The sequence below is a fragment of the Balaenoptera acutorostrata genome, chromosome 18 (assembly GCF_949987535.1).
Source record: "Balaenoptera acutorostrata chromosome 18, mBalAcu1.1, whole genome shotgun sequence".
NCBI lineage: Eukaryota > Metazoa > Chordata > Mammalia > Artiodactyla > Balaenopteridae > Balaenoptera > Balaenoptera acutorostrata.
The window spans coordinates 57,492,882-57,504,927 of NC_080081.1; the positions used below are offsets into that span (position 1 = coordinate 57,492,882).

At 38.2% G+C, this 12,046-nt stretch overlaps 1 protein-coding gene across 8 annotated transcripts in view; it reads right to left on the reverse strand.

Moving 5' to 3' along the window:
• ENOX1 (ecto-NOX disulfide-thiol exchanger 1) overlaps positions 1–12,046 on the reverse strand; it is a 614,655-nt gene that overhangs the window by 212,704 nt on the left and 389,905 nt on the right. The gene's annotated exons all lie outside the window — the stretch shown is intronic.

Sequence of the window (12,046 nt, forward strand, 5' to 3'; positions counted from 1 at the left end):
CAAAGCTAGAAGCTCAGGAGTCACTGTTGATTCTTTACCCGCCTGACGTTCCACATGGACTCAGTCATCAATCCCTGTTTTTTTTTTTCTATAATTAGATGTCTCATGGGTCCCTTCACTTCTGCCTCCACCACCATGATTATTATTGCCATTATTTTCTCTTACCTGGTAACTGCTACAGCCTCCCAACTGATCTCTTTGTTGCCAATCTTCCCTCATTCCCATCAGTTGTCTGTAGGACTTAATAAAAGCACTCTGTAAAACTACAGCTCTAGATTCCACATATAAGAGATATCATATGATATTTGTCTTTCTCTGACTTACTTCACTCAGCATGATAATCTCTAGGGGAAGGATAAATTGGGAGATTGGGATTGACATATACACACTACCATATATAAAACAGACAACTAATAAAGACCTACTGTATAGCATAGGGAACTCTACTCAATACACTGTAATAGCCTATATGGGAAAAGAATCTAAAAAAGAGTGGATATATGTATACGTATAACTGATTCACTTTTGCTGTATACCTGAAACTAACACAACATTGTAAATCAACTATACTCCAATAAAAATCATAAAAAACAAAACAAAACAAACAAAAACTACAGCTCTAATCATATGACTCTCCTGCTTACCGCTTTTCAGCGACATCCTATAGCACCCTTTATCTGCTAGTGGCAGAACCACTTACGTTGATCTGTATTGGCTTCTTCCCTCTTCTCTATTTCCCCCACTAGGGTCTAATACAGGAGAGTGAGGTCTATGTCTTGTATTCCCAGTATTCAGCACATCTGGCTCAATAAACCCCAGTTAAAAGAGTGACGCTTCAGGAGATGAAAGGATTTAACAAATGCCTCTTCATACCTGGGCATACTGAAGAGGATAAAGTTGTTCCTGGGAGGATTCAACAACCCAACAAGGAAACTAGAGAAAAAATATTCTGAGGAAGCAGAGTAGAATTAAAATGAGTGGGGGCATCCGTGAGTCGGAGAGAGGAAGAGGACAGAGAGGGGACTGTCCCCATGAGTTGTAAATCTCAGCTCCTCCCGGAGTGGCAGAGAACAGAGGCGCTGAGAGCAAACTCAGAGCTTCAGGAGAAACCTCAAGGTAGGAACCAAGGAACAGCTCGGATACTTGTGAGAGGGAAGAGATCTTTTGCTGGCTCCAGGTTAGGCCGTGATAAGGCACGTGGCACTTCCACAGCTAACAGGGAGGTGTGATGTCTTTTCCGAACACGTGTTTGCAATACAACAAATGGCAGACTGAGAAACTTCGGGTGAGAGATACACGTCCGCTTAAAGTCAATAACAGCTAAGGAGAGACTGCTGACATTAGGAAAGGAAATTTCAAAAAGTTTAGAGCAAAGCAAGGTATAATCGTACAGTCAGAGAACATCCGGGAAATATTACCCGTTCCCAGGCAGGCCTGGGCAAGCAGCTTATTAACATCTGGGGACTCAGCTGCTGCCTTCCAAGCTTTCCAGTTGATGAGGATAACTTTGGAGAAGAAGCCAGGGTATATAGGAAGGGAGCAGCTGGTCACACTGATGGTGTCAAAGCTCGGGATTTGATATTCTTGGTTTCAGCTGAGGACACCAGAGGTGGGGATCGGGGCGGGGGGTGGGGGGGCTCCTGAAAGGAGACAACGTGTATCGTAGGAAACTGGGAAGAAGCTTTCAGGCAACGCCAGACCACGTGAGGATTATTTTGAAACTCGAGACTAGGCAGTGACACTGTTCAGTGAAAACACAAACAAACAAAATTGTAAACTAGATCACAAGGAAGATATCATATGTGGCAAAGAAAGATGGATGGTCCTAGAGAGGGAGCTCCACAGTTGACGGGAAGAGTCTGGTGTAGATGGCTGTATTCTAGTGTCTCATGAGATGCTAATAGATATTTTTAAAAGGCTAAATTATGTCTAGGGAATCCTACATAAGAGATACCACTCTTTTAAACTGCGCATTGCACATTAGCAGAGTAAAGGCTCTGAGGAACCCACAAAGAAAGCAACCTACTTGTGTTAAACCCAGAATTTGCCATGCTTGTTAGGCCACGTAAATACTTACATGACATCCACCCTACCTAACAACTGTGGGACACTGATATTCCAACAGGCCAGTTTAGGAAACCTGGGTCTATACCAACGCACAAAGAATTGATAATTTAAAAAAAAAAAACAAGAAAAAATTTTAAATTCCACAAATCTAAAAGTATGAGGAATAAAATAAACATACAATACCATATGGAGGGAAATATTAGCTCATAGACAAAGGAGGACTTCGAGTATGGGATTTAGGATACCAGTGTACCAGTAGAATGGTATATTTTGGATAAAAGAAACAAATTCAGTGTGATGATCTGAAGTAGCACTTCATATGAAGAAGGTAAATGGGGAAGTTCATGAAAGTGGGAATGGGACTGTGGTGGGGAACATGTGGGTGATGATGAAAGGGGAGGAAAATGAAGGAGGTGTAACTGTGGGAGCTCACAATGACCCATCAAAATGGCATGATATGGCAGCAATAACTGCATCGGATTTCCTGGGAAATCCTTTTGATTAAAATCAGAGGATATGAAAAATGTGTGCCTTGTTTTGCTGATAATTTTAATCTCTCAATAAATAGGAAAAAAGTAGTAAGGAAAGGGATTTAGTGTCAATTTAATGTTAACAAACATGGGAAGAGGCGTTGGTCATTTAGAAATATCAGAAACTTTGGGAGAAAGCCAAGCGCTCATAAAATCCAGCCTCTCCATAATTCTGTCAGAGACATTTTAGAGGAGATTTCTTGGAAAGAAGGATACACTAAATTATCTTTATGTCCCTTCTGAGACATTAAAGTTTGCCTCAAAGAGGCGCCCGCGTGAAAACTGGGCCAGGAGCAACATTCTGTGTCTCTATGACTATGGGAAAAAGAAACAAATAGCACCACACATTGGGTACAGTAAAAAGATACTTTATATAAATATACTATAAAGCTATAAGAATGGAGACAATGTGGTGCCAGAATAAAAAGAGATCAGTAGTACAGAAGAGGTATTTCAGCAACAGATTGAAATATACATGAGAATTGAATTTCTGATAAAAGAAGGAAGTACATTCATGGAGGCAAGGCAAATTAGGACTATATATCAACTGTAGAGAGTGGGCAAAACCTTTCTGTATTTAGAAATGGAATAACCATAAGGGACTCATAAAGGAAATGTTAAACTTTTGTTTTTTTTAAAGGAACAATACTAAAGAGGCAAAAAACAGACTGGATAAATATTTCTAGAAAATATGAACGTCAAGATTAAAATGCTTAGGGCTTCCCTGGTGGCGCAGTGGTTGAGAATCTGCCTGCCAATGCAGGGGACACGGGTTCGAGCCCTGGTCTGGGAAGATCCTACATGCTGCAGAGCAACTGGGCCCATGAGCCAAACTACTAAGCCTGCGCGTCTGGAGCCTGTGCCCCGCAACAAGAGAGGCCGCGATAGTGAGAGGCCCGTGCACCGCGATGAAGAGTGGCCCCCACTTGCCACAACTAGAGAATGCCCTCACATAGAAACGAAGACCCAACACAGCCAAAAATAAATATAAATAAATAAAAATTTAAAAAAAAGATTAAAATGCTTAAAAGTAATGACCAAATACAAGCTAATAAAAACATCACCCAGAACCCTATGTGATAAATGGATATAGTATGAAAGTAATATATTTACAAAAGAGGAAATATGAATAGAAAATAAATGCAGGAAAATGATACAATTTAAAAAGAGTACTTATAAAATAATTTAAAGTAAAATAAAAGGATGCCATCTTTGCATATCAAGTCAGTAAATATTAAATATGTGTTTATATTTTGGAAATTACCCAGTATTTAACAAGAAAGTTTAAAATGTTCATTTGTTTTGACCAACTAATTCTACATGTAGTAGTCCATCCAAGCAAAATAATTCTAATTGCTGCAAAGCTCTACGCATAAAAAAGGTTCACTGCAATATTATTTGTTGAAAAACATCAAAAGGAAGAAAGGAAGGAATAACAGTTAATGTTTAATGAATGCTTACTATGTGTAGGTACTATGCAGTTATTGTATGTGAAGTTATCATATTATAATCTCACAACTGTCCCAGGAAACAGATACAATCATCATTTTACAGAAAAGGTAAAATGTTTTTACATACTTGAAGAGATTATGTTCTCCAAAGAAACTTGGTTAGTAAGAGTAAAAAAATGGAAATAGCTTAAATGTAAATACAGGAAAACTGTGGAAGATTTATTTAATGGATTAATCTAAAATTTTAATATAAAACTATAGAAAGGAAAAATAATTTAGGATAAGGTGTTAATAAAAAAACACAATAGAAAATTTTATGTTTAATAGGATTCAAATATTTGCATAGAAAAAAGACTGGAAGAAAACATATAATAAACACTAACCAAATAAAACAGGACTTGGCCCTGAGAGAGCGTCAAAAAAGAGAGTCTGCTGGCAGCCCTGAGAACAAAGCAGAGTGTAGTTCAGTTGGTGGATGAGGGGAATGACGAAGGATGCTCAGGAAGAGCCCAAAAGGCTCAGACACAGTTGAAGCAGTTTGGCTAATACAGGAGATAGAGAATGTAATTCACGGCAGATACGGTAAATCTTTTATAACAAGTAGAGTTGTAATTCTTTTCATGGTAAGTTGCTGGGAAAATCATAAACTGGTCATGGTTAAAACGTCAGAAGACTCAAAATCATAAGAAAAAATCATGAATTATTGAGGTTGTGGCTTACTCTGGAAGTCACACAACATTTTCTGAGAGGAGTGGGAGGTGGAGACAAGAGTAAAGTAATTTCTGCTATAGGAATATTTCAATCAGGCAGTTGAGAAAATTTGGGCAGAAACATATAAATCTCTGCTCTCAACTTATTAGAAGGAAGTATCTGTCTAGATTAGCTTTAGGGAAAAGGAGTCCGGATAAATGCATGTTCAAACCATAGAAAATGTCATTTTATGTATGTACACACACATCCCACAGCAGACCAATCTTCAACTGTATGAATTTTATAACATTTTGGAGAATTTTATAAATATTCTAAGTATAATGCTTTCAACTCAATATTTGACTTTCCTTTTTCAGTTTCCCACTTCACTGTCTCCTGTCCTCTCTTCTCATGTTCTTTGTTATATTAAATAAGAAACCACATATATATTTATATATGTATGTATGTGTATGTGTGTGTACACATGTTTGTATACATGTGCATATACATGTATACATGTACATATATGTTTGTACACATGCACACACATTATATATAATTTACTACAGCTAGTTTAGACTTTTACATGTATGGTTCATATTGACAAAAAGAACAAAAACAAACAACAACAACAAAAAACAAAATGTTTGGTCAACTCAACTCAAAGTACACAGGTTCGTGGGTGTGAAACTTAGTAACTCTCCAAAGGCAACTGGTTTCTACTTAATGCATACCGTCTACCCTCATCTAACTTGATGCGCAAAAGTGAACTGTTCTTCTGACATATAACAATGACCACACTATAATAAGAACTGTTGCTCCTCCACTGCAAATTCTGGGAGGGCAGGGACCGTGCCTATTTTGTTTACTGCTGGAGCCAGTGCACCAGGACAGTGTCTCAAAAAATGTGTGTTGAGAGTGTGACTCCCTCTTGCAAGAGCACAGGAATCACAACTAAGTGTTGAACAATCATCGACAGGAAGACACTGGAACTCACCAAAAAAAGATACCCCATATCTAAAGACAAAGGAGAAGCTGCAGTGAGATAGTAGGAGGGGTGCAATCACAATAAAATCAAATCCCGTATCCACTGGGTGGGTGACTCACAAACTGGAGAACAATTATACCACAGAAGTCCCCCCACTGGAGTGAAGGTTCTGAGCCCCACGTCAGGCTTCCCAACCTGGGGGTCCGGCAATGGGAAGGGGAATTCCCAGAGAATCAGATTTTGAAGGCTAGCGGGATTCGACTGCAGGACTTCAATAGGACTGGGGGAAATAGAGACTCCACTCTTGGAGGGCACATATAAGGTAGTGTGCGCATCAGGACCCAGGGGGAAGGAGCAGTAACCCCATAGGAGACTGAAGCAGACCTACCTGCTAGTGTTGGAAGGTCTCCTGCAGAGGCAGGGGGTGGCTGTGGCTCACCACGGGGACAAGGACACTGGCAGCAGAAGTTCTGGGAAGTACTCCTTGGCATGAGCCCTCCCAGAGTCTGCCATTAGCCCCACCAAAGAGCCTGTAGCTTCCAGTGCTGGGTTGCCTCAGGCCAAACAACCAACAGGGAGGGAACTCAGCCCCACCCATCAGCAGACAAGCAGATTAAAGTTTACTGAGCTCTGCCCACCAGAGCAACAGTCAGCTCTACCCACCACCAGTCCCTCCCATCAGGAAACTTGCACAAGCCTCTTAGATAGCCTCACCTACCAGAGGGCAGACAGCAGAAGCAAGAGGAACTACAATCCTGCAGCCTGTGGAATGAAAACCACATTCAGAGAAAGACAGACAAAGTGAAAAGGCAGAGGACTATGTACCAGATGAAGGAACAAGATAAAACCCCAGAAAAACAATTAAGTGAAGTGGAGATAGGCAACCTTGAAGAAAAAGAATTCAGAATAATGATAGTGAAGATGATCCAGGACCTCAGAAAAAGAATGGAGGCAAAGACCGAGAAGATGTAAGAAATGTTTAACAAAGATCTAGAAGAATTAAGGAACAAACAAACAGAGATGAACAATACAATAACTGAAATGAAAAATACTCTAGAAGGAATCAATAGCAGAATAACTGAGGCAGAAGAACGGATAAGTGACCTGGAACACAGAATGCTGGAATTCACTGCTGTGGAACAGACTAAAGAAAAAGGAATGAAAAGAAATGAAGACAGCCTAAGAGACCTCTGGGACAATATTAAACATACTAACATTTGCACTGTAGGGGTCCCAGAAGGAGACGAGAGAGAGAAAGGACCCAAGGAAATATTTGAAGAGATTATAGTCGAAAACTTCCCTAACATGGGAAAGGAAATAGCCATCCAAGTCCAGGAAGCGCAAAGAGTCCCAGGCAGGATAAACCCAAGGAGAAACATGCCAAGACACATACTAATCCAACTGACAAAAATTAAAGACAAAGAAAAAGTATTAAAAGCAACAAGGGAAAAACGACAAATAACATACAAGGGAACTCCCATAAGGTTAACAGCTGATTTCTCAGCAGAAACTCTACAAGCCAGAAGGGAGTAGCACAATATATTTATAGTGATGAAAGGGAAGAACCTACAACCAAGATTACTCTACCTAGCAAGGATCTCATTCAGATTCGATGGAGAAATCAAAAGCTTTTCAGACAAGCAAAAGCTAAGAGAATTCAGCACCACCAAACCAGCTCTACAACAAATGCTAAAGGAACTTCTCTAGGCAGGAAACACTAGAGAAGGAAAAGACCTAAAATAACAAATCCAAAACAATTAAGAAAATGGTAAAAGGAACATACATATCGATAATTACCTTAAATGTGAATGGATTAAATGCTCCAACCAAAAGACACAGATTGGCCCAATGGATACAAAAACAAGACCCATCTACATCCTGTCTACAAGTGACCCACTTCAGACCTAGGGACACATATGGAATGAAAGTGAGGGGATGGGAAAAGATATCCATGCAAATGGAAATCAAAAGAAAGCTGGAGTAGCAATACTCATATCAGATAAAATAGACTTTAACATAAAAAAAGTTACAAGAGACAAGGAAGGACACTACATAATGATCAAGGGATCAATCCAAGAAGAATATACAGCAATTATAAATATATATGCACCCAATATAGGAGCATCTCATTACATAAGGCAAATGCTAACAGCTATAAAAGAGGAAATCAACAGTAACACAATAATAGTGGGGGACTTTAACACCTCACTTACACCAATGGACAGATCATCCAGACAGAAAACTAATAAGGAAACACAAGTTTTAAACGACACAATAGACCAGATAGATTTAATTGATATTTATAGGACATTCCATCCCAAAACAGCAGATTACACTTTCTTCTCAAGTGCACAAGGAATATTCTCCAGGATAGATCACATCTTGGGTCACAAATCAAGCCACAGTAAATTTAAGAAAACTGAAATCATATCAAGCATCATTTCTGACCACAACACTATGAGATCAGAAATCAATTACAGGGAAAAAAATGGAAAAACACAAACACATGGAGGCTAAACAATACGTTACTAAGTAACCAAGAGATCACTGAAGAAATAAAAGAGAAATCAAAAAATACCTAGAGTCAAATGACATTGAAAACATGATGATCCAAAACCTATGGGATGTAACAAAAGCAGTTCTAAGATGGAAGTTTATAGCAATACAATCCTACCTCAAGAAATAAGAAAAATCTCAAATAAACAATCTAACCTTACACCTAAAGGAACTAGAGAAAGAAGAACAAAGCAAAACCCAAAGTTAGTAAGGTTAACTAACTTTAAGTTAGAGGGAAAGAAATCATTAAAGATCAGAGCAGAAATAAATGAAATAGAAACAAAGAAAACAATAGCAAATATCAATAAAACTAAAAGCTGGTTCTTTGAGAAGATAAACAAAATTGATAAACCTTTAGCAAGACCCCTCAAGGAAAAGAGGGAGAGGACTCAAACCAATAAAATTAGAAATGAAACAGGAGAAGTTACAATGGACACTGCAGAAATACAAAGCATCATTAGAGACTATTACAAGCAACTCTATGGTAATAAAATGGACAACCTGGAAGAAATGGACAAATGCTTAGAAAGGTATAAATTTCCAAGACTGAACCAGGAAGAAATAGAAAATATGAACAGACCAATCACAAGTAATGAAATTGAAACTGCGATTAAAATTCTTCCAACAAACAAAAGTCCAGGACCAGATGGCTTCACAGGTGAATTCTATCAAACATTTAGAGAAGAGCTAACACCCATCCTTCTCAAACTTCCAAAAACCTGCACAGGAAGGAACACTCCCAAACTCATTCTACGAGGCCACCTTCCCCCTGACACCAAAACCAGACAGAGATACTACAAAAAAAGAAAATTACAGACCAATATCATTGATGAATATAAATGCAAAAATCCTCAACAAAATACTAGCAAACAGAATCCAACAACAAATTAAAAGGATCACACACCATGATCAAGTGGGATTTATCCCAGGGATGCAAGGATTCTTCAATATATGCAAATCAATCAATACGATACACCATTATTAACAAATTGAAGAATAAAAACCATATGATCATCTCAATAGATGCAGAAAAAGCTTTTGACAAAATTCAACACCCATTTATGATAAAAACTCTCCAGAAACTGGGCATAGAGGGAACCTACCTCAACATAATAAAGGCCATATATGACAAACCCACAGCAATCATCATTCTCAATGGTGAAAAACTGAAAGCATTTCCTCTAAGATCAGGAACAACACAAGGATGTACACTCACGCCACTATTATTTAACATAGTTTTGGAAGTCCTACCCATGGCAATCAGAGAAGGAAAAGAAATAAAAGGAATACAAATTGGAAAAGAAGAAGTAAAACTGTCACTGTTTGCAGATAACATGATACTATACATAGAGAACCCTAAAGATGCCACCAGAAAACCGCTAGAGCTAATCAATGTAATTGGTAAAGTTGCAGGATACAAAATTAATGCACAGAAATCTCTTGCATTCATATACACTAATAACAAAAGATCAGAAAGAGAAATTAAGGAAACAACCCCATTCACCATTGTGACAAAAAAGAATAAAATACCTAGAAATAAACCTACCTAAGGAGGTAGAAGACCTGCTGTACTCAGAAAACTATAAGACACAGAAGAAAGAAATCAAAGATGACACCAACAGATGGAGAGATATACCATGTTCTTGGATTGGAAGAATCAATATTGTGAAAATGACCATACTATCCAAAGTAATCTACAGATTCAATGCAATCCCTATCAAATTACCAATGGCATTTTTTACAGAACCAGAACAAATAAATCTTAAAATTTGTACAGAGACACAAAAGACCCTGAATAGCCAAAGCAATCTTGAGGAATCAGACTCCCTGACTTCAGACTATACTACAAAGCTACAGTAAACAAGACAATATGGTACTGGAACAAAAACAGAAATATAGATCAGTGGCAAAGGATAGAAAGCCCAGAGATAAACTTACGCACGTGTGGTCAACTAATCTATGACAAAGGAGGCAAGGATATACAATGGAGAAAAGACAGCCTCTTCAATAAGTGGTGTGGGGAAAACTGGACAGCTATATGTAAAAGAATGAAATTAGGACACTCCCTAACACCATACACAAAAATAAACTCCAAATGGATTAAATGTAAGACCTGACACTATAAAACTCTTAGAGGAAAACATAGGAAGAACACTTTGACATAAATCACAGCAAGATCTTTTTTTGACCCACCTTCTAGAGTTACGGAAATAAAAACAAAAATAAACAAATGGGACCTTTTGAAACTTAAAAGCTTTTGCACAGCAAAGGAAACCATAAACAAGATGAAAAGACAACCCTCAGAATGGGAGAAAATATTTGCAGATGAATCAATGGACAAAGGATTAATCTCCAAAATACATAAACTGCTCATGCAGCCCAATATTAAAAAAACAAACAACCTAATCCAATAATGGGCAGAAAACCTAAATAGACATTTCTCCACAGAAGACATACAGATGGCTAAAAAGCACATGAAAAGCTGCTCAACATCACTAATTATTAGAGAAATGCAAATCAAAACTACAATGAGCTATCACCTCACACTGGTCAGAATGGCCATCATCAGAAAATCTACAAACAACAAATGCTGGAGAGGGTGTGGAGAAAAGGGAACCCTCTTGCACTGTTGGTGGGAATGTAAATTGATACAGGCACTATGGAGAACAGTATGGAGGTTCCTTAAAAAACTAAAAATAGAATTACCATATGACTCAGCAATCCCACTACTGGGCATATACCCAGAGAAAACCATAATTCAGAAAGACACATGCACCCCAGTGTTCATTGCAGCACTATTTCCAACAGCCAGGTCATGGAAGCAACCTAAATGCCCATCGACAGACGAATGGATAAAGAAGATGTGGTATATATATACAATGGAATATTACTCAGCCATAAAAAGGAACGAAATTGGGTCATTTGTAGAGACACGGATGCACCTAGAGACTGACATACAGAGTGAACTAAGTCAGAAAGAGAAAAACAAATATTGTATATTAATGCATATATGTGGAATCTAGAAAAATGTTACAGATGAACCGGTTTGCAAGACAGAAGTAGAGACACAGATGTAGAGAACAAACGTATGGACACCAAGAGGGGAAAGCAGGGAGTGGGGTGTGTGTGGGATGAATTGGGAGATTGGGATTGACATGTATACACTAATATGTATAAAGTAAATAACTAATAAGAACCTGCTGTAAAAAATAAATTAATTAAATAAATAAATAAATAAATAAGTAGGGGGAAAAAATGTGTGTTGAATGAGTTAAGTGAATACTGAAGCCCTATGTATCTTTCCAGACAGCTCAAGTCTCACCTCCCTGATAACATCTTCCCTCAGAGCCCTAGGCATTGATCCTTCTGGAAATTAGTGAACCACCTCTTAGCACCTGATTCTACACATTTTTATTGCTGTTTTTGTCACTGTGTTTCTCAGTTTGGGGAGATATGCTCCCTGAACCCTCAAGGACACTTATATACATATATATTTTTTTCTATTTCCCAAAGCACTTGTTACAGGGCACATGGAAAATCTGCAATAAACATGTGTTATTAAATGATCAACTCTTTCAAATGACCTTCTACTTTGTGACATCTCCAACCATTTTCTAAATTGAATACACGACTGTTATTACTATTCCAAAGTGTGACGGAAAGAAAACAGGGAATGCAGTGCCAGTTGAGTTGGGTTTCTAAGTTCTGCCACTTCAGTGCTGGACAAGTCACCCAAACTCTGGTCCCCTCTTTCCCTGTTTTTA